This window comes from Leptopilina boulardi, unplaced genomic scaffold, assembly GCF_019393585.1.
Source record: "Leptopilina boulardi isolate dan_hultmark-lab unplaced genomic scaffold, ZJU_Lbou_2.1 LbouV2_367, whole genome shotgun sequence".
Lineage (NCBI taxonomy): Eukaryota > Metazoa > Arthropoda > Insecta > Hymenoptera > Figitidae > Leptopilina > Leptopilina boulardi.
The window spans coordinates 1,728,119-1,751,717 of NW_026137937.1; the positions used below are offsets into that span (position 1 = coordinate 1,728,119).

Sequence of the window (23,599 nt, forward strand, 5' to 3'; positions counted from 1 at the left end):
AAATAACTTGTACACAATTTTTGTCTTCCTTTCTCAGGCGAAAACTCGGTAGAAGGACCTCCAGAGAACCAGTGAAAAATATACTTTTAGTTTGTTCAAAGGTTTTTTCTTCATAACTACATAAATATAATTTTGCTTTCTTTCCCTCTTAGAATTAACTTGTACACAATTTTTGTGGTTTCTTCTCAGGCGAAAACTCGGTAGAAAGACCTCCAGAGAACCAGTGAAAAATATACTTTTAGTTTGTTCAAAGGTTTTTTCTTCATAACTACATAAATATAATTTTGCTTTCTTTCCCTCTTAGAATTAACTTGTACACAATTTTTGTGGTCCCTTTTCAGGCGAAAACTCGGTAGAAGGACCTCCAGAGAACCAGTGAAAAATATACTTTTAGTTTGTTCAAAGGTTTTTTCTTCATAACTACATAAATATAATTTTGCTTTCTATCCCTCATAGAATTAACTTGTACACAATTTTTGTCTCCCTTTCTCAGGCGAAAACTCGGTAGAAGGACCTCCAGAGAACCAGTGAAAAATATACTTTTAGTTTGTTCAAAGGTTTTTTCTTCATAACTACATAAATATAATTTTGCTTTCTATCCCTCATAGAATTAACTTGTACACAATTTTTGTCTCCCTTTCTCAGGCGAAAACTCGGTAGAAGGACCTCCAGAGAACCAGTGAAAAATGTACTTTTAGTTTGTTCAAAGGTTTTTTCTTCATAACTACATAAATAAATTTTTGCTTTTTTTCCCTCTTAGAATTAACTTGTACACAATTTTTGTCTCCCTTTCTCAGTTGAAAACCAGGTAGAAAGACCTCCAGAGAACCAGTGAAAAATATACTTTTAGTTTGTTCAAAGGTTTTTTCTTGATAACTACATAAATATAATTTTGCTTTCTATCCCTCATAGAAATAACTTGTACACAATTTTTGTCTCCCTTTCTCAGGCGAAAACTCGGTAGAAAGACTTCCAGAGAACCAGTGAAAAATGTACTTTTAGTTTGTTCAAAAATTTTTTCTTGATTACTGCATAAAAATAATTCTACTTTCTTTCCCTCTCAGAATTAACTTGTACACAATTTTTGTCTTCCTTTCTCAGGCGAAAACTCGGTAGAAGGACCTCCAGAGAACCAGTGAAAAATATACTTTTAGTTTGTTCAAAGGTTTTTTCTTCATAACTTCATAAATATAATTTTGCTTTCTTTCCCTCTGACAATTAACTTGTACACAATTTTTGTGGTCCCTTCTCAGGCGAAAACTCGGTTGAAAGACTTCCAGAGAACCAGTGAAAAATGTACTTTTAGTTTGTTCAAAAATTTTTTCTTGATTACTGCATAAAAATAATTCTACTTTCTTTCCCTCTTAGAATTAACTTGTACACAATTTTTGTCTCCCTTTTTCAGGCGAAAACTCGGTAGAAGGACCTCCAGAGAACCAGTGAAAAATATACTTTTAGTTTGTTCAAAGTTTTTTTCTTCATAACTACATAAATATAATTTTGCTTTCTTTCCCTCTTAGAATTAACTTGTACACAATTTTTGTGGTCCCTTCTCAGGCGAAAACTCGGTAGAAGGACCTCCAGAGAACCAGTGAAAAATATACTTTTAGTTTGTTCAAAGGTTTTTTCTTCATAACTACATAAATATAATTTTGCTTTCTATCCCTCATAGAATTAACTTGTACACAATTTTTGTCTCCCTTTCTCAGGCGAAAACTCGGTAGAAGGACCTCCAGAGAACCAGTGAAAAATGTACTTTTAGTTTGTTCAAAGGTTTTTTCTTCATAACTACATAAATAAATTTTTGATTTTTTTCCCTCTTAGAATTAACTTGTACACAATTTTTGTCTCCCTTTCTCAGTTGAAAACCCGGTAGAAAGACCTCCAGAGAACCAGTGAAAAATATACTTTTAGTTTGTTCAAAGGTTTTTTCTTGATAACTACATAAATATAATTCTACTTTCTTTCCCTCTCAGAATTAACTTGTACACAATTTTTGTCTCCCTTTCTCAGGCGAAAACTCGGTAGAAGGACCTCCAGAGAACCAGTGAAATATATACTTTTAGTTTGTTCAAAGGTTTTTTCTTCATAACTACATAAATATAATTTTGCTTTCTTTCCCTCTTAGAATTAACTTGTACACAATTTTTGTGGTCCCTTCTCAGGCGAAAACTCGGTAGAAGGACCTCCAGAGAACCAATAAAAAATATACTTTTAGTTTGTTCAAAGGTTTTTTCTTCATAACTACATAAATATAATTTTGCTTTCTATCCCTCATAGAAATAACTTGTACACAATTTTTGTCTCCCTTTCTCAGGCGAAAACTCGGTAGAAAGACTTCCAGAGAACCAGTGAAAAATGTACTTTTAGTTTGTTCAAAAATTTTTTCTTGATTACTGCATAAAAATAATTCTACTTTCTTTCCCTCTTAGAATTAACTTGTACACAATTTTTGTCTCCCTTTCTCAGGCGAAAACTCGGTAGAAGGACCTCCAGAGAACCAGTGAAAAATATACTTTTAGTTTGTTCAAAGGTTTTTTCTTCATAACTACATAAATATAATTTTGCTTTCTTTCCCTCTTAGAATTAACTTGTACACAATTTTTGTGGTCCCTTCTCAGGCGAAAACTCGGTAGAAGGACCTCCAGAGAACCAGTGAAAAATATACTTTTAGTTTGTTCAAAGGTTTTTTCTTCATAACTACATAAATATAATTTTGCTTTCTATCCCTCATAGAAATAACTTGTACACAATTTTTGTCTCCCTTTCTCAGGCGAAAACTCGGTAGAAAGACCTCCAGAGAACCAGTGAAACATATACCTTTAGTTTGTTCAAAAATTTTTTCTTGATTACTGCATAAAAATAATTCTACTTTCTTTCCCTCTTAGAATTAACTTGTACACAATTTTTGTCTCCCTTTTTCAGGCGAAAACTCGGTAGAAGGACCTCCAGAGAACCAGTGAAAAATATACTTTTAGTTTGTTCAAAGTTTTTTTCTTCATAACTACATAAATATAATTTTGCTTTCTTTCCCTCTTAGAATTAACTTGTACACAATTTTTGTGGTCCCTTCTCAGGCGAAAACTCGGTAGAAGGACCTCCAGAGAACCAGTGAAAAATATACTTTTAGTTTGTTCAAAGGTTTTTCTTCATAACTACATAAATATAATTTTGCTTTCTATCCCTCATAGAATTAACTTGTACACAATTTTTGTCTCCCTTTCTCAGGCGAAAACTCGGTAGAAGGACCTCCAGAGAACCAGTGAAAAATGTACTTTTAGTTTGTTCAAAGGTTTTTTCTTCATAACTACATAAATAAATTTTTGCTTTTTTTCCCTCTTAGAATTAACTTGTACACAATTTTTGTCTCCCTTTCTCAGTTGAAAACCCGGTAGAAAGACCTCCAGAGAACCAGTGAAAAATATACTTTTAGTTTGTTCAAAGGTTTTTTCTTGATAACTACATAAATATAATTCTACTTTCTTTCCCTCTCAGAATTAACTTGTACACAATTTTTGTCTCCCTTTCTCAGGCGAAAACTCGGTAGAAGGACCTCCAGAGAACCAGTGAAATATATACTTTTAGTTTGTTCAAAGGTTTTTTCTTCATAACTACATAAATATAATTTTGCTTTCTTTCCCTCTTAGAATTAACTTGTACACAATTTTTGTGGTCCCTTCTCAGGCGAAAACTCGGTAGAAGGACCTCCAGAGAACCAATAAAAAATATACTTTTAGTTTGTTCAAAGGTTTTTTCTTCATAACTACATAAATATAATTTTGCTTTCTATCCCTCATAGAAATAACTTGTACACAATTTTTGTCTCCCTTTCTCAGGCGAAAACTCGGTAGAAAGACTTCCAGAGAACCAGTGAAAAATGTACTTTTAGTTTGTTCAAAAATTTTTTCTTGATTACTGCATAAAAATAATTCTACTTTCTTTCCCTCTCAGAATTAACTTGTACACAATTTTTGTCTCCCTTTCTCAGGCGAAAACTCGGTAGAAGGACCTCCAGAGAACCAGTGAAAAATATACTTTTAGTTTGTTCAAAGGTTTTTTCTTCATAACTACATAAATATAATTTTGCTTTCTTTCCCTCTTAGAATTAACTTGTACACAATTTTTGTGGTCCCTTCTCAGGCGAAAACTCGGTAGAAGGACCTCCAGAGAACCAGTGAAAAATATACTTTTAGTTTGTTCAAAGGTTTTTTCTTCATAACTACATAAATATAATTTTGCTTTCTATCCCTCATAGAAATAACTTGTACACAATTTTTGTCTCCCTTTCTCAGGCGAAAACTCGGTAGAAAGACCTCCAGAGAACCAGTGAAACATATACCTTTAGTTTGTTCAAAGGTTTTTTCTTGATTACTGCATAAAAATAATTCTACTTTCTATCCCTCTTAGAATTAACTTGTACACAATTTTTGTCTCCCTTTCTCAGGCGAAAACTCGGTAGAAAGACCTTCAGAGAACCAGTGAAAAATAAACTTTTAGATTGTTCAAAGGTTTTTTCTTGATTACTGCATAAAAATAATTCTACTTTCTTTCCCTCTTAGAATTAACTTGTACACAATTTTTGTCTCCCTTTCTTAGGCGAAATATCAGTAGAAAGACCTCCAGAGAACCAGTGAAAAATATACTTTTCGTTTGTTCAAAGGTTTTTTCTTCATAACTACATAAATATAATTTTGCTTTTTTCCCTCTTAGAATTATCTTGTACACAATTTTTGTCTCCCTTTCTCAGTTGAAAACCCGGTAGAAAGACCTCCAGAGAACCAGTGAAAAATAAACTTTTAGATTGTTCAAAGGTTTTTTCTTGATTACTGCATAAAAATAATTCTACTTTCTATCCCTCTTAGAATTAACTTGTACACAATTTTTGTCTCCCTTTCTCAGGCGAAAACTCGGTAGAAAGACCTTTAGAGAACCAGTGAAAAATGTACTTTTAGTTTGTTCAAAGGTTTTTTCTTCATAACTACATAAATATAATTTTGCTTTTTTCCCTCTTAGAATTAACTTGTACACAATTTTTGTGGTCCCTTCTCAGGCGAAAACTCGGTAGAAGGACCTCCAGAGAACCAATAAAAAATATACTTTTAGTTTGTTCAAAGGTTTTTTCTTCATAACTACATAAATATAATTTTGCTTTCTATCCCTCATAGAAATAACTTGTACACAATTTTTGTCTCCCTTTCTCAGGCGAAAACTCGGTAGAAAGACTTCCAGAGAACCAGTGAAACATATACCTTTAGTTTGTTCAAAAATTTTTTCTTGATTACTGCATAAAAATAATTCTACTTTCTTTCCCTCTTAGAATTAACTTGTACACAATTTTTGTGGTCCCTTCTCAGGCGAAAACTCGGTAGAAGGACCTCCAGAGAACCAATAAAAAATATACTTTTAGTTTGTTCAAAGGTTTTTTCTTCATAACTACATAAATATAATTTTGCTTTCTATCCCTCATAGAAATAACTTGTACACAATTTTTGTCTCCCTTTCTCAGGCGAAAACTCGGTAGAAGGACCTCCAGAGAACCAGTGAAAAATGTACTTTTAGTTTGTTCAAAGTTTTTTTCTTCATAACTACATAAATAAATTTTTGCTTTTTTTCCCTCTTAGAATTAACTTGTACACAATTTTTGTCTCCCTTTCTCAGTTGAAAACCCGGTAGAAAGACCTCCAGAGAACCAGTGAAAAATATACTTTTAGTTTGTTCAAAGGTTTTTTCTTCATAACTACATAAATATAATTTTGCTTTCTTTCCCTCTTAGAATTAACTTGTACACAATTTTTGTGGTCCCTTCTCAGGCGAAAACTCGGTAGAAAGACCTCCAGAGAACCAGTAAAAAATACACTTTTAGTTTGTTCAAAGGTTTTTTCTTGATTACTACATAAATATAATTTTGCTTTCTTTCCCTCTTAGAATTAACTTGTACACAATTTTTGTGGTCCCTTCTCAGGCGAAAACTCGGTAGAAGGACCTCCAGAGAACCAGCGAAAAATATACTTTTAGTTTGTTCAAAGGTTTTTTCTTCATAACTACATAAATATAATTTTGCTTTCTATCCCTCATAGAATTAACTTGTACACAATTTTTGTCTCCCTTTCTCAGGCGAAAACTCGGTAGAAGGACCTCCAGAGAACCAGTGAAAAATATACTTTTAGTTTGTTTAAAGGTTTTTTCTTCATAACTACATAAATATAATTTTGCTTTCTTTCCCTCTTAGAATTAACTTGTACACAATTTTTGTCTCCCTTTCTCAGGCGAAAACTCGGTAGAAGGACCTCCAGAGAACCAGTGAAAAATGTACTTTTAGTTTGTTCAAAGGTTTTTTCTTCATAACTACATAAATAAATTTTTGCTTTCTATCCCTCATACAAATAACTTGTACACAATTTTTGTCTTCCTTTCTCAGGCGAAAACTCGGTAGAAGGACCTCCAGAGAACCAGTGAAAAATATACTTTTAGTTTGTTTAAAGGTTTTTTCTTCATAACTACATAAATATAATTTTGCTTTCTTTCCCTCTTAGAATTAACTTGTACACAATTTTTGTGGTTTCTTCTCAGGCGAAAACTCGGTAGAAAGACCTCCAGAGAACCAGTGAAAAATATACTTTTAGTTTGTTCAAAGGTTTTTTCTTCATAACTACATAAATATAATTTTGCTTTCTTTCCCTCTTAGAATTAACTTGTACACAATTTTTGTGGTCCCTTTTCAGGCGAAAACTCGGTAGAAGGACCTCCAGAGAACCAGTGAAAAATATACTTTTAGTTTGTTCAAAGGTTTTTTCTTCATAACTACATAAATATAATTTTGCTTTCTATCCCTCATAGAATTAACTTGTACACAATTTTTGTCTCCCTTTCTCAGGCGAAAACTCGGTAGAAGGACCTCCAGAGAACCAGTGAAAAATATACTTTTAGTTTGTTCAAAGGTTTTTTCTTCATAACTACATAAATATAATTTTGCTTTCTATCCCTCATAGAATTAACTTGTACACAATTTTTGTCTCCCTTTCTCAGGCGAAAACTCGGTAGAAGGACCTCCAGAGAACCAGTGAAAAATGTACTTTTAGTTTGTTCAAAGGTTTTTTCTTCATAACTACATAAATAAATTTTTGCTTTTTTTCCCTCTTAGAATTAACTTGTACACAATTTTTGTCTCCCTTTCTCAGTTGAAAACCCGGTAGAAAGACCTCCAGAGAACCAGTGAAAAATATACTTTTAGTTTGTTCAAAGGTTTTTTCTTGATAACTACATAAATATAATTTTGCTTTCTATCCCTCATAGAAATAACTTGTACACAATTTTTGTCTCCCTTTCTCAGGCGAAAACTCGGTAGAAGGACCTCCAGAGAACCAGTGAAAAATATACTTTTAGTTTGTTCAAAATTTTTTCTTGATTACTGCATAAAAATAATTCTACTTTCTTTCCCTCTCAGAATTAACTTGTACACAATTTTTGTCTTCCTTTCTCAGGCGAAAACTCGGTAGAAGGACCTCCAGAGAACCAGTGAAAAATATACTTTTAGTTTGTTCAAAGGTTTTTTCTTCATAACTTCATAAATATAATTTTGCTTTCTTTCCCTCTGACAATTAACTTGTACACAATTTTTGTGGTCCCTTCTCAGGCGAAAACTCGGTTGAAAGACTTCCAGAGAACCAGTGAAAAATGTACTTTTAGTTTGTTCAAAAATTTTTTCTTGATTACTGCATAAAAATAATTCTACTTTCTTTCCCTCTTAGAATTAACTTGTACACAATTTTTGTCTCCCTTTTTCAGGCGAAAACTCGGTAGAAGGACCTCCAGAGAACCAGTGAAAAATATACTTTTAGTTTGTTCAAAGTTTTTTTCTTCATAACTACATAAATATAATTTTGCTTTCTTTCCCTCTTAGAATTAACTTGTACACAATTTTTGTGGTCCCTTCTCAGGCGAAAACTCGGTAGAAGGACCTCCAGAGAACCAGTGAAAAATATACTTTTAGTTTGTTCAAAGGTTTTTTCTTCATAACTACATAAATATAATTTTGCTTTCTATCCCTCATAGAATTAACTTGTACACAATTTTTGTCTCCCTTTCTCAGGCGAAAACTCGGTAGAAGGACCTCCAGAGAACCAGTGAAAAATGTACTTTTAGTTTGTTCAAAGGTTTTTTCTTCATAACTACATAAATATAATTTTGCTTTTTTCCCTCTTAGAATTAACTTGTACACAATTTTTGTGGTCCCTTCTCAGGCGAAAACTCGGTAGAAGGACCTCCAGAGAACCAATAAAAAATATACTTTTAGTTTGTTCAAAGGTTTTTTCTTCATAACTACATAAATATAATTTTGCTTTCTATCCCTCATAGAAATAACTTGTACACAATTTTTGTCTCCCTTTCTCAGGCGAAAACTCGGTAGAAGGACCTCCAGAGAACCAGTGAAAAATATACTTTTAGTTTGTTCAAAGGTTTTTTCTTCATAACTACATAAATATAATTTTGCTTTCTTTCCCTCTTAGAATTAACTTGTACACAATTTTTGTGGTCCCTTCTCAGGCGAAAACTCGGTAGAAGGACCTCCAGAGAACCAGTAAAAAATATACTTTTAGTTTGTTCAAAGGTTTTTTCTTCATAACTACATAAATATAATTTTGCTTTCTATCCCTCATAGAATTAACTTGTACACAATTTTTGTCTCCCTTTCTCAGGCGAAAACTCGGTAGAAAGACTTCCAGAGAACCAGTGAAAAATGTACTTTTAGTTTGTTCAAAAATTTTTTCTTGATTACTGCATAAAAATAATTCTACTTTCTTTCCCTCTTAGAATTAACTTGTACACAATTTTTGTCTCCCTTTCTCAGGCGAAAACTCGGTAGAAGGACCTCCAGAGAACCAGTGAAAAATATACTTTTAGTTTGTTCAAAGGTTTTTTCTTCATAACTACATAAATATAATTTTGCTTTCTTTCCCTCTTAGAATTAACTTGTACACAATTTTTGTGGTCCCTTCTCAGGCGAAAACTCGGTAGAAGGACCTCCAGAGAACCAGTGAAAAATATACTTTTAGTTTGTTCAAAGGTTTTTTCTTCATAACTACATAAATATAATTTTGCTTTCTATCCCTCATAGAAATAACTTGTACACAATTTTTGTCTCCCTTTCTCAGGCGAAAACTCGGTAGAAAGACCTCCAGAGAACCAGTGAAACATATACCTTTAGTTTGTTCAAAAATTTTTTCTTGATTACTGCATAAAAATAATTCTACTTTCTTTCCCTCTTAGAATTAACTTGTACACAATTTTTGTCTCCCTTTTTCAGGCGAAAACTCGGTAGAAGGACCTCCAGAGAACCAGTGAAAAATATACTTTTAGTTTGTTCAAAGTTTTTTTCTTCATAACTACATAAATATAATTTTGCTTTCTTTCCCTCTTAGAATTAACTTGTACACAATTTTTGTGGTCCCTTCTCAGGCGAAAACTCGGTAGAAGGACCTCCAGAGAACCAGTGAAAAATATACTTTTAGTTTGTTCAAAGGTTTTTCTTCATAACTACATAAATATAATTTTGCTTTCTATCCCTCATAGAATTAACTTGTACACAATTTTTGTCTCCCTTTCTCAGGCGAAAACTCGGTAGAAGGACCTCCAGAGAACCAGTGAAAAATGTACTTTTAGTTTGTTCAAAGGTTTTTTCTTCATAACTACATAAATAAATTTTTGCTTTTTTTCCCTCTTAGAATTAACTTGTACACAATTTTTGTCTCCCTTTCTCAGTTGAAAACCCGGTAGAAAGACCTCCAGAGAACCAGTGAAAAATATACTTTTAGTTTGTTCAAAGGTTTTTTCTTGATAACTACATAAATATAATTCTACTTTCTTTCCCTCTCAGAATTAACTTGTACACAATTTTTGTCTCCCTTTCTCAGGCGAAAACTCGGTAGAAGGACCTCCAGAGAACCAGTGAAATATATACTTTTAGTTTGTTCAAAGGTTTTTTCTTCATAACTACATAAATATAATTTTGCTTTCTTTCCCTCTTAGAATTAACTTGTACACAATTTTTGTGGTCCCTTCTCAGGCGAAAACTCGGTAGAAGGACCTCCAGAGAACCAATAAAAAATATACTTTTAGTTTGTTCAAAGGTTTTTTCTTCATAACTACATAAATATAATTTTGCTTTCTATCCCTCATAGAAATAACTTGTACACAATTTTTGTCTCCCTTTCTCAGGCGAAAACTCGGTAGAAAGACTTCCAGAGAACCAGTGAAAAATGTACTTTTAGTTTGTTCAAAAATTTTTTCTTGATTACTGCATAAAAATAATTCTACTTTCTTTCCCTCTCAGAATTAACTTGTACACAATTTTTGTCTCCCTTTCTCAGGCGAAAACTCGGTAGAAGGACCTCCAGAGAACCAGTGAAAAATATACTTTTAGTTTGTTCAAAGGTTTTTTCTTCATAACTACATAAATATAATTTTGCTTTCTTTCCCTCTTAGAATTAACTTGTACACAATTTTTGTGGTCCCTTCTCAGGCGAAAACTCGGTAGAAGGACCTCCAGAGAACCAGTGAAAAATATACTTTTAGTTTGTTCAAAGGTTTTTTCTTCATAACTACATAAATATAATTTTGCTTTCTATCCCTCATAGAAATAACTTGTACACAATTTTTGTCTCCCTTTCTCAGGCGAAAACTCGGTAGAAAGACCTCCAGAGAACCAGTGAAACATATACCTTTAGTTTGTTCAAAGGTTTTTTCTTGATTACTGCATAAAAATAATTCTACTTTCTATCCCTCTTAGAATTAACTTGTACACAATTTTTGTCTCCCTTTCTCAGGCGAAAACTCGGTAGAAAGACCTTCAGAGAACCAGTGAAAAATAAACTTTTAGATTGTTCAAAGGTTTTTTCTTGATTACTGCATAAAAATAATTCTACTTTCTTTCCCTCTTAGAATTAACTTGTACACAATTTTTGTCTCCCTTTCTTAGGCGAAATATCAGTAGAAAGACCTCCAGAGAACCAGTGAAAAATATACTTTTCGTTTGTTCAAAGGTTTTTTCTTCATAACTACATAAATATAATTTTGCTTTTTTCCCTCTTAGAATTATCTTGTACACAATTTTTGTCTCCCTTTCTCAGTTGAAAACCCGGTAGAAAGACCTCCAGAGAACCAGTGAAAAATAAACTTTTAGATTGTTCAAAGGTTTTTTCTTGATTACTGCATAAAAATAATTCTACTTTCTATCCCTCTTAGAATTAACTTGTACACAATTTTTGTCTCCCTTTCTCAGGCGAAAACTCGGTAGAAAGACCTTTAGAGAACCAGTGAAAAATGTACTTTTAGTTTGTTCAAAGGTTTTTTCTTCATAACTACATAAATATAATTTTGCTTTTTTTCCCTCTTAGAATTAACTTGTACACAATTTTTGTCTCCCTTTCTCAGTTGAAAACCCGGTAGAAAGACCTCCAGAGAACCAGTGAAAAATAAACTTTTAGATTGTTCAAAGGTTTTTTCTTGATTACTGCATAAAAATAATTCTACTTTCTATCCCTCTTAGAATTAACTTGTACACAATTTTTGTCTCCCTTTCTCAGGCGAAATCTCGGTAGAAAGACCTCCAGAGAACCATTGAAAAATATACTTTTAGTTTGTTCAAAGGTTTTTTCTTAATTACTGCATAAAAATAATTCTACTTTCTTTCCCTCTTAGAATTAACTTGTACACAATTTTTGTCTCCCGTTCTCAGGCGAAGACTCGGTAGAAAGACCTCCAGAGAACCAGTGAAAAATACACTTTTAGTTTGTTCAAAGGTTTTTTCTTGATAACTACATAATTATAATTTTTCTTTCTTTCCCTCTTAGAATTAACTTGTACACAATTTTTGTGGTCCCTTCTTAGGCGAAAACTCGGTAGAAATACCTCCAGAGAACCAGTGAAAAATGTACTTTTAGTTTATTCAAAGGTCTTTTCCACATTACTACATAAATATAATTTTGCTTTTTTTCCCTCTTAGAATTAACTTGTACACAATTTTTGTCTCCCTTTCTCAGGCGAAAACTCGGTAGAAAGACCTCCAGAGAACCAGTGAAAAATAAACTTTTAGTTTGTTCAAAGGTTTTTTCTTGATTACTGCATAAATATAATTCTCCTTTCTTTCCCTCTTAGAATTAACTTGTACACAATTTTTGTGGTCCCTTCTCAGGCGAAAACTCGGTAGAAGGACCTCCAGAGAACCAGTGAAAAAAATACTTTTAGTTTGTGCAAAGGTTTTTTCTTCATAACTACATAAATATAATTTTGCTTTTTTTCCCTCTTAGAATTAACTTGTACACAATTTTTGTCTCCCTTTCTCAGGCGAAAACTCGGTAGAAAGACCTTCAGAGAACCAGTGAAAAATGTACTTTTAGTTTGTTCAAAGGTTTTTTCTTGATTACTGCATAAAAATAATTCTCCTTTCTTTCCCTCTTAGAATTAACTTGTACACAATATTTGTCTCCCTTTCTCAGGCGAAATCTCGGTAGAAAGACCTCCAGAGAACCAGTGAAAAATATACTTTTAGTTTGTTCAAAGGTTTTTTCTTAATTACTGCATAAAAATAATTCTACTTTCTTTCCCTCTTAGAATTAACTTGTACACAATTTTTGTCTCCCGTTCTCAGGCGAAGACTCGGTAGAAAGACCCCCAGAGAACCAGTGAAAAATACACTTTTAGTTTGTTCAAAGGTTTTTTCTTGATAACTACATAATTATAATTTTTCTTTCTTTCCCTCTTACAATTAACTTGTACACAATTTTTGTGGTCCCTTCTCAGGCGAAAACTCGGTAGAATTACCTCCAGAGAACCAGTGAAAAATGTACTTTTAGTTTATTCAAAGGTCTTTTCCACATTACTACATAAATATAATTTTGCTTTTTTTCCCTCTTAGAATTAACTTGTACACAATTTTTGTCTCCCTTTCTCAGGCGAAAACTCGGTAGAAAGACCTCCAGAGAACCAGTAAAAAATATACTTTTACTTTATTCAAATTTTTTTTTTTTGAAGAACTGCAAAAAAATTCTTACTTTCTAGCTAAAGTACAATAAACTTGGTTTCATAAAGCTTTTACTTGATTGAATTTGCGCGACTTCTCTAACACATCTATGAATATTCTATTCTAGCTTTAAATTTATCTTTTGGTTTGGTTGGTATTAATTCTTAAATTTTTTCAGGTATTTGATGAAGAATAATTAAAAATGTGAATTGAAGTTATTTTTACCATAATGCAGCAGAAATAATAAAAAATTGCTAAAAAGGTGTCTAATACTGAATATTATCAACAAGTAACTTAAGTATCGAGAGTTTACATGTTGTACATTCTGTCAACACCAGCATAAAAAATATAACGAGGCAGATATATTTAACAGTGCTAATTGGAAGGTGTTATAATAACTGAAATAAATTTTTATTTCGTCAATTAAACTTGAATGGCAAAGGAAGAAAAATTTTGTTTAAGGTAAATGTCATGATATAAAAAATATACATTTAGATTGAACAAATATTTTTCCTTGATAACTGCAAAAAAATAGTCCTGCTTTCATTTTTGCATAGAATTAAATGATACACAATTTTTGTGTTCCTTTTTAAGTTAAAAACTCGGTAGAAAGACCTCCAGAGAACCAGTGAAAAATACACTTTTAGTTTGTTCAAGGTTTTTTCTTGATTACTACATAAATATAATTTTGCTTTCTATCCCTCATAGAATTAACTTGTACACAATTTTTGTCTCCCTTTCTCAGGCGAAAACTCGGTAGAAAGACCTCCAGAGTACCAGTGAAAAATATACTTTTAGTTTGTTCAAAGGTTTTTTCTTGATTACTGCATAAGAATAATTCCACTTTCTTTCCCTCTTAGAATTAACTTGTACACAATATTTTCTTCCTTTCTCAGGCGAAAACCCGGTAGAAAGACCTCTAGAGAACCAGTGAAAAATATACTTTTAGTTTGTTCAAAGGTTTTTTCTTCATAACTACATAAATATAATTTTGCTTTTTTCCCTCTTAGAATTAACTTGTACACAATTTTTGTCTCCCTTTCTCAGTTGAAAACCCGGTAGAAAGACCTCCAGAGAACCAGTGAAAAATAAACTTTTAGATTGTTCAAAGGTTTTTTCTTGATTACTGCATAAAAATAATTCTACTTTCTATCCCTCTTAGAATTAACTGGTACACAATTTTTGTCTCCCTTTCTCAGGCGAAAACTCGGTAGAAAGACCTTCAAAGAACCAGTGAAAAATGTACTTTTAGTTTGTTCAAAGGTTTTTTCTTCATAACTACATAAATATAATTTTGCTTTTTTCCCTCTTAGAATTAACTTGTACACAATTTTTGTCTCCCTTTCTCAGTTGAAAACCCGGTAGAAAGACCTCCAGAGAACCAGTGAAAAATAAACTTTTAGTTTGTTCAAAGGTTTTTTCTTGATTACTGCATAAAAATAATTCTCCTTTCTTTCCCTCTTAGAATTAACTTGTACACAATTTTTGTGGTCCCTTCTCAGGCAAAAACTCGGTAGAAGGACCTCCAGAGAACCAGTGAAAAAAATACTTTTAGTTTGTGCAAAGGTTTTTTCTTCATAACTACATAAATATAATTTTGCTTTTTTTCCCTCTTAGAATTAACTTGTACACAATTTTTGTCTCCCTTTCTCAGGCGAAAACTCGGTAGAAAGACCTTCAGAGAACCAGTGAAAAATGTACTTTTAGTTTGTTCAAAGGTTTTTTCTTGATTACTGCATAAAAATAATTCTCCTTTCTTTCCCTCTTAGAATTAACTTGTACACAATATTTGTCTACCTTTCTCAGGCGAAATCTCGGTAGAAAGACCTCCAGAGAACCAGTGAAAAATATACTTTTAGTTTGTTCAAAGGTTTTTTCTTAATTACTGCATAAAAATAATTCTACTTTCTTTCCCTCTTAGAATTAACTTGTACACAATTTTTGTCTCCCGTTCTCAGGCGAAGACTCGGTAGAAAGACCTCCAGAGAACCAGTGAAAAATACACTTTTAGTTTGTTCAAAGGTTTTTTCTTGATAACTACATAATTATAATTTTTCTTTCTTTCCCTCTTAGAATTAACTTGTACACAATTTTTGTGGTCCTTTCTCAGGCGAAAACTCGGTAGAAATACCTCCAGAGAACCAGTGAAAAATGTACTTTTAGTTTATTCAAAGGTCTTTTCCACATTACTACATAAATATAATTTTGCTTTTTTTCCCTCTTAGAATTAACTTGTACACAATTTTTGTCTCCCTTTCTCAGGCGAAAACTCGGTAGAAAGACCTCCAGAGAACCAGTAAAAAATATACTTTTACTTTATTCAAATTTTTTTTTTTTGAAGAACTGCAAAAAAATTCTTACTTTCTAGCTAAAGTACAATAAACTTGGTTTCATAAAGCTTTTACTTGATTGAATTTGCGCGACTTCTCTAACACATCTATGAATATTCTATTCTAGCTTTAAATTTATCTTTTTGTTTGGTTGGTAATAATTCTTAAATTTTTTCAGGTATTTGATGAAGAATAATTAAAAATGTGAATTGAAGTTATTTTTACCATAATGCAGCAGAAATAATAAAAAATTGCTAAAAAGGTGTCTAATACTGAATATTATAAACAAGTAACTTAAGTATCGAGAGTTTACATGTTGTACATTCTGTCAACACCAGCATAAAAAATATAAAGAGGCAGATATATTTAACAGTGCTAATTGGAAGGTGTTATAATAACTGAAATAAATTTTTATTTCGTCAATTAAACTTGAATGGCAAAGGATGAAAAATTTTGTTTAAGGTAAATGTCATGATATAAAAAATATACATTTAGATTGAACAAATATTTTTCCTTGATAACTGCAAAAAAATAGTCCTGCTTTCATTTTTGCAAAGAATTAAATGATACACAATTTTTGTGTTCCTTTTTAAGTTAAAAACTCGGTAGAAAGACCTCCAGAGAACCAGTGAAAAATATACTTTTAGTTTGTTCAAAGGTTTTTTCTTCATAACTATATAAATATAATTTTGCTTTCTATCCCTCTTAGAATTAACTTGTACACAATATTTTCTCCCTTTCTCAGGCGAAAACCCGGTAGAAACACCTCTAGAGAACCAGTGAAAAATATACTTTTAGTTTGTTCAAAGGTTTTTTCTTGATTACTGCATAAAAATAATTCTACTTTCTTTCCCTCTTAGAATTAACTTGTACACAATTTTTGTCTCCCTTTTTCAGGCGAAAACTCGGTAGAAGGACCTCCAGAGAACCAGTGAAAAATATACTTTTAGTTTGTTCAAAGGTTTTTTCTTCATAACTACATAAATATAATTTTGCTTTCTTTCCCTCTTAGAATTAACTTGTACACAATTTTTGTGGTCCCTTCTCAGGCGAAAACTCGGTAGAAGGACCTCCAGAGAACCAGTGAAAAATATACTTTTAGTTTGTTCAAAGGTTTTTTCTTCATAACTACATAAATATAATTTTGCTTTCTATCCCTCATAGAATTAACTTGTACACAATTTTTGTCTCCCTTTCTCAGGCGAAAACTCAGTAGAAGGACCTCCAGAGAACCAGTGAAAAATGTACTTTTAGTTTGTTCAAAGGTTTTTTCTTCATAACTACATAAATAAATTTTTGCTTTTTTTCCCTCTTAGAATTAACTTGTACACAATTTTTGTCTCCCTTTCTCAGTTGAAAACCCGGTAGAAAGACCTCCAGAGAACCAGTGAAAAATATACTTTTAGTTTGTTCAAAGGTTTTTTCTTGATAACTACATAAATATAATTCTACTTTCTTTCCCTCTCAGAATTAACTTGTACACAATTTTTGTCTCCCTTTCTCAGGCGAAAACTCGGTAGAAGGACCTCCAGAGAACCAGTGAAATATATACTTTTAGTTTGTTCAAAGGTTTTTTCTTCATAACTACATAAATATAATTTTGCTTTCTTTCCCTCTTAGAATTAACTTGTACACAATTTTTGTGGTCCCTTCTCAGGCGAAAACTCGGTAGAAGGACCTCCAGAGAACCAATAAAAAATATACTTTTAGTTTGTTCAAAGGTTTTTTCTTCATAACTACATAAATATAATTTTGCTTTCTATCCCTCATAGAAATAACTTGTACACAATTTTTGTCTCCCTTTCTCAGGCGAAAACTCGGTAGAAAGACTTCCAGAGAACCAGTGAAAAATGTACTTTTAGTTTGTTCAAAAATTTTTTCTTGATTACTGCATAAAAATAATTCTACTTTCTTTCCCTCTCAGAATTAACTTGTACACAATTTTTGTCTCCCTTTCTCAGGCGAAAACTCGGTAGAAGGACCTCCAGAGAACCAGTGAAAAATATACTTTTAGTTTGTTCAAAGGTTTTTTCTTCATAACTACATAAATATAATTTTGCTTTCTTTCCCTCTTAGAATTAACTTGTACACAATTTTTGTGGTCCCTTCTCAGGCGAAAACTCGGTAGAAGGACCTCCAGAGAACCAGTGAAAAATATACTTTTAGTTTGTTCAAAGGTTTTTTCTTCATAACTACATAAATATAATTTTGCTTTCTATCCCTCATAGAAATAACTTGTACACAATTTTTGTCTCCCTTTCTCAGGCGAAAACTCGGTAGAAATACCTCCAAAGAACCATTGAAAAATGTACTTTTAGTTTGTTCAAAGGTTTTTTCTTGATTACTACATAAATATAATTTTCTTTTCTTTCCCAATTAGAATTAACTTGAACACAATTTTTGACTCCCTTTCTCAGGCGAAAACCCGGTAGAAAGACCTCCAGAGAACCAGTGAAAAATATACTTTTAGTTTGTTCAAAGGTTTTTTCTTCATAACTACATAAATATAATTTTGCTTTTTTCCCTCTTAGAATTAACTTGTACACAATTTTTGTCTCCCTTTCTCAGTTGAAAACCCGGTAGAAAGACCTCCAGAGAACCAGTGAAAAATAAACTTTTAGATTGTTCAAAGGTTTTTTCTTGATTACTGCATAAAAATAATTCTACTTTCTATCCCTCTTAGAATTAACAGGTACACAATTTTTGTCTCCCTTTCTCAGGCTAAAACTCGGTAGAAAGACCTTCAGAGAACCAGTGAAAAATGTACTTTTAGTTTGTTCAAAGGTTTTTTCTTCATAACTACATAAATATAATTTTTCTTTTTTCCCTCTTAGAATTAACTTGTACACAATTTTTGTCTCCCTTTCTCAGTTGAAAACCCGGTAGAAAGACCTCCAGAGTACCAGTGAAAAGTATACTTTTAGTTTGTTCAAAGGTTTTTTCGTCATAACTGCATAAATATAATTTTGCTTTTTTTCTCTCTTAGAATTAACTTGTACACAATTTTTGTCTCCCTTTCTGAGGCGAAAACTCGGTAGAAAGACCTCCAGAGAACCAGTGAAAAATACACTTTTAGTTTGTTCAAAGGTTTTTTCTTGATTACTACATAAATATAATTTTGCTTTCTTTCCCTCTTAAAATTAACTTGTACACAATTTTTGTGGTCCCTTCTCAGGCGAATACTCGGTAGAAGAACCTCCAGAGAACCAGTGAAAAATGTACTTTTAGTTTGTTCAAAGGTTTTTTCTTCATAACTACATAAATATAATTTTGCTTTCTATCCCTCTTAGAATTAACTTGTACACAATTTTTGTCTCCCTTTCTCAGGCGAAAACTCGGTAGAAATACCTCCAAAGAACCATTGAAAAATGTACTTTTAGTTTGTTCAAAGGTTTTTTCTTGATTACTACATAAATATAATTTTCTTTTCTTTCCCAATTAGAATTAACTTGAACACAATTTTTGACTCCCTTTCTCAGGCGAAAACTCGGTAGAAAGACCTCCAGAGAACCAGTGAAAAATATACTTTTAGTTTGTTCAAAGGTCTTTTCCTCATAACTACATAAATATAATTTTGCTTTTTTTCCCTCTTAGAATTAACTTGTACACAATTTTTGTCTCCCTTTCTCAGGCGAAAACTCGGTAGAAATACCTCCAAAGAACCATTGAAAAATGTACTTTTAGTTTGTTCAAAGGTTTTTTCTTGATTACTACATAAATATAATTTTCTTTTCTTTCCCAATTAGAATTAACTTGAACACAATTTTTGACTCCCTTTCTCAGGCGAAAACCCGGTAGAAAGACCTCCAGAGAACCAGTGAAAAATATACTTTTAGTTTGTTCAAAGGTTTTTTCTTCATAACTACATAAATATAATTTTGCTTTTTTCCCTCTTAGAATTAACTTGTACACAATTTTTGTCTCCCTTTCTCAGTTGAAAACCCGGTAGAAAGACCTCCAGAGAACCAGTGAAAAATAAACTTTTAGATTGTTCAAAGGTTTTTTCTTGATTACTGCATAAAAATAATTCTACTTTCTATCCCTCTTAGAATTAACAGGTACACAATTTTTGTCTCCCTTTCTCAGGCTAAAACCCGGTAGAAAGACCTCCAGAGAACCAGTGAAAAATACACTATTAGTTTGTTCAAAGGTTTTTTCTTGATTACTACATAAATATAATTTTGCTTTCTTTCCCTCTTAAAATTAACTTGTACACAATTTTTGTGGTCCCTTCTCAGGCGAATACTCGGTAGAAGAACCTCCAGAGAACCAGTGAAAAATGTACTTTTAGTTTGTTCAAAGGTTTTTTCTTCATAACTACATAAATATAATTTTGCTTTCTATCCCTCTTAGAATTAACTTGTACACAATTTTTGTCTCCCTTTCTCAGGCGAAAACTCGGTAGAAATACCTCCAAAGAACCATTGAAAAATGTACTTTTAGTTTGTTCAAAGGTTTTTTCTTGATTACTACATAAATATAATTTTCTTTTCTTTCCCAATTAGAATTAACTTGAACACAATTTTTGACTCTCTTTCTCAGGCGAAAACTCGGTAGAAAGACCTCCAGAGAACCAGTGAAAAATATACTTTTAGTTTGTTCAAAGGTCTTTTCCTCATAACTACATAAATATAATTTTGCTTTTTTTCCCTCTTAGAATTAACTTGTACACAATTTTTGTCTCCCTTTCTCAGGCGAAAACTCGGTAGAAATACCTCCAAAGAACCATTGAAAAATGTACTTTTAGTTTGTTCAAAGGTTTTTTCTTGATTACTACATAAATATAATTTTCTTTTCTTTCCCAATTAGAATTAACTTGTAGACAATATTTGTCTCCCTTTCTCAGGCGAAATCTCGGTAGAAAGACCTCCAGAGAACCAGTGAAAAGTATACTTTTAGTTTGTTCAAAGGTTTTTTCGTCATAACTACATAAATATAATTTTGCTTTTTTTCTCTCTTAGAATTAACTTGTACACAATTTTTGTCTCCCTTTCTGAGGCGAAAACTCGGTAGAAAGACCTCCAGAGAACCAGTGAAAAATACACTTTTAGTTTGTTCAAAGGTTTTTTCTTGATTACTACATAAATATAATTTTGCTTTCTTTCCCTCTTAAAATTAACTTGTACACAATTTTTGTGGTCCCTTCTCAGGCGAATACTCGGTAGAAGAACCTCCAGAGAACCAGTGAAAAATGTACTTTTAGTTTGTTCAAAGGTTTTTTCTTCATAACTACATAAATATAATTTTGCTTTCTATCCCTCTTAGAATTAACTTGTACACAATTTTTGTCTCCCTTTCTCAGGCGAAAACTCGGTAGAAATACCTCCAAAGAACCATTGAAAAATGTACTTTTAGTTTGTTCAAAGGTTTTTTCTTGATTACTACATAAATATAATTTTCTTTTCTTTCCCAATTAGAATTAACTTGAACACAATTTTTGACTCCCTTTCTCAGGCGAAAACCCGGTAGAAAGACCTCCAGAGAACCAGTGAAAAATATACTTTTAGTTTGTTCAAAGGTCTTTTCCTCATAACTACATAAATATAATTCAACTTTCTATCCCTCTTAGAATTAACTTGTACACAACTTTTGTCTCCCTTTCTCAGGCGAAAACTCGGTAGAAAGACCTTCAGAGAACCAGTGAAAAATGTACTTTTAGTTTGTTTAAAGGTTTTTTCTTCATAACTACATAAATATAATTTTGCTTTTTTTGCCTCTTAGAATTAACTTGTACACAATTTTTGTCTCCCGTTCTCAGGTGAAAACTCGGTAGAAAGACATCCAGAGAACCAGTGAAAAATGTACTTTTAGTTTGTTTAAAGGTTTTTTCTTGATTATTACATAAATATAATTTTCCTTTCTTTCCCAATTAGAATTAACTTGTACACAATTTTTGTCCCCCGTTGTCAGGCGAAAACTCGGTAGAAAGACCTCCAGAGAACCAGTGAAAAATGTACTTTTAGTTTGTTCAAAGGTTTCTTCTTCATAACTACATAAATATAATTTTGCTTTTTTCCCTCTTAGAATTAACTTGTACACAATTTTTGTCTCCCGTTCTCAGGCGAAGACTCGGTAGAAAGACCTCCAGAGAACCAGTGAAATATATACTTTCAGTTTGTTCAAAGGTTTTTTCATCATAACTACATAAATATAATTTTGCTTTCGTTCCCTCTTAGAATTAACTTGTACACAATATTTGTCTCCCTTTCTCAGGCGAAATCTCGGTAGAAAGACCTCCAGAGAACCAGTAAATAATACACTTTTAGTTTGTTCAAAGATTTTTTCTTGATTACTACATAAATATAATTGTGCTTTCTTTCCCTCTTAGAATTAACTTGTACACAATATTTGTCTCCCTTTCTCAGGCGAAATCTCGGTAGAAAGACCTCCAGAGACCCAGTAAAAAATATACTTTTAGTTTGTTCAAAGATTTTTTCTTGATTACTACATAAATATAATTGTGCTTTCTTACCCTCTTAGAATTAACTTGTACACAATTTTTGTCTCTCTTTCTCAGGCGAAAACTCGGTAGAAAGACCTCCAGAGAACCAGTGAAAAATGTACTTTTAGTTTGTTCAAAGGTTTTTTCTTGATAACTGCATAAAAATAATTTTATGACCAAAAACGCATCCAAAAGCATAAAAAACTTACCAAAAAAATTCAATTTTTCTTAGGCAGACGATTTTATTGCATATTCTTTCACAAAATACACCGAAAAGTGTAGAAAAAAATTGACACCCAGATCCGAGTAGAGGAAGACCCTTTTTACCACCAAAAACGCATCCAAAAGCATAAAAAACTTAGTAAAAAAATTCAATTTTTCTTAGGCAGACAATTTTATTGCATATTCTTGCACAGAATACACTGAAAAGTGTAGAAAAAAATTGACACCCTGATCCGAGTAGAGGAAGACATTTCTTATAACCAAAAACGTATCCAAAAGCATAATAAACTCATCAAAAAAATTCAATTTTTTTTATGCAGACGATTTTATTGCATATTTTTGCATAGAATACACCGAAAAGTGTAGAATAAAATTGACACCCATATCCGAGTATAGAAAGACCCTTTTTATGACCAAAAACGCATCCAAAAGCATAAAAAACTTACCAAAAAATTCAATTTTTCTTAGGCAGACGATTTTATTGCATATTCTTGCACAAAAGACACTGAAAAGTGTAGAAAAAAATTGACACCCTGATCCAAGTAGAGGAAGATCCTTTTTACCACCAAAAACGCATAAAAAAGCATAAAAAAACTTACCAAAAAGTTGTAAATTCAGATGTTCATTTCATGAACATTTTGCTTCCTCTTTACGATCAGCAAAAAAATTTACTTCCTCGTGGAGAAAGCAAAATTTTATTGACAAAATGTGAATTTTTGATTTTTTAACTTTCATTAATTCTTTAAATTTACGTCAAATGTATACTTTATATATCGATCGATTCGTCTTGACGTAAGGAATACAATTATTTCAGATATAACCTTCAATTTAAAAAATCACAAAATTTTATAGCCAAAATGTGAATATGATATTAAATGTGATAAATGAACAAACTAAAAGTATATTTTGCTTCCACGAGGCAGCAAAATATACTTTTAGTTTGTTCAAAGGTTTTTTCTTGATAACTGCATAAAAATAATTCTACTTTCTTTCCCACTTAAAATTAACTTGTACACAATTTTTGTCTCCCTTTCTCAGGCGAAAACTCGGTAGAAGAACCTCCAGAGAACCAGTGAAAAATATACTTTTAGTTTGTTCAAAGGTTTTTTCTTCATAACTACATAAATATAATTTTGCTTTCTTTCCCTCTTAGAATTAACTTGTACACAATTTTTGTCTCCCTTTCTCAGGCGAAAACTCGGTAGAAAGACCTCCAGAGAACCAGTGAAAAATATACTTTTAGTTTGTTCAAAGGTTTTTTCTTGATAACTACATAAATATAATTTTGCTTTCTTTCCCTCTTAGAATTAACTTGTACACAATTTTTGTCTCCCTTTCTCAGGCGAAAACTCGGTAGAAAGACCTCCAGAGAACCAGTGAAATATATACTTTTCGTTTGTTTAAATGTTTTTTCTTGATAACAACATAAAAATAATTCTACTTTCTTTCTTGCATAGAATTAACTTGTACACAATTTTTGTGTCCCTTTCTGAGGTGAAAACACTGTAGAATAGTACCTATCAGAGAACCGCTGACACTACCAACTTTTGTTTGTGACAAAAATTTTTTTCTTGAAATCTTCGAAAA

At 31.9% G+C, this 23,599-nt stretch overlaps 1 long non-coding RNA gene across 4 annotated transcripts in view; it reads left to right on the forward strand.

The window, feature by feature from the left end:
- The window catches only part of LOC127287024 (uncharacterized), a 113,463-nt gene that overhangs the window by 85,760 nt on the left and 4,104 nt on the right, over nucleotides 1-23,599 (forward strand). For 2 of the 4 annotated variants that reach the window (XR_007843827.1, XR_007843828.1), the window contains one exon: nucleotides 15,527-15,810. The exons of 1 other annotated variant lie outside the window; for it this stretch is intronic. This is a non-coding gene — a long non-coding RNA (uncharacterized LOC127287024). Of the gene's footprint in view, nucleotides 1-13,196; nucleotides 13,481-15,526; nucleotides 15,811-23,599 lie in introns of all 4 variants that reach the window. One more of the 4 variants, XR_007843826.1, reaches the window with a different exon arrangement.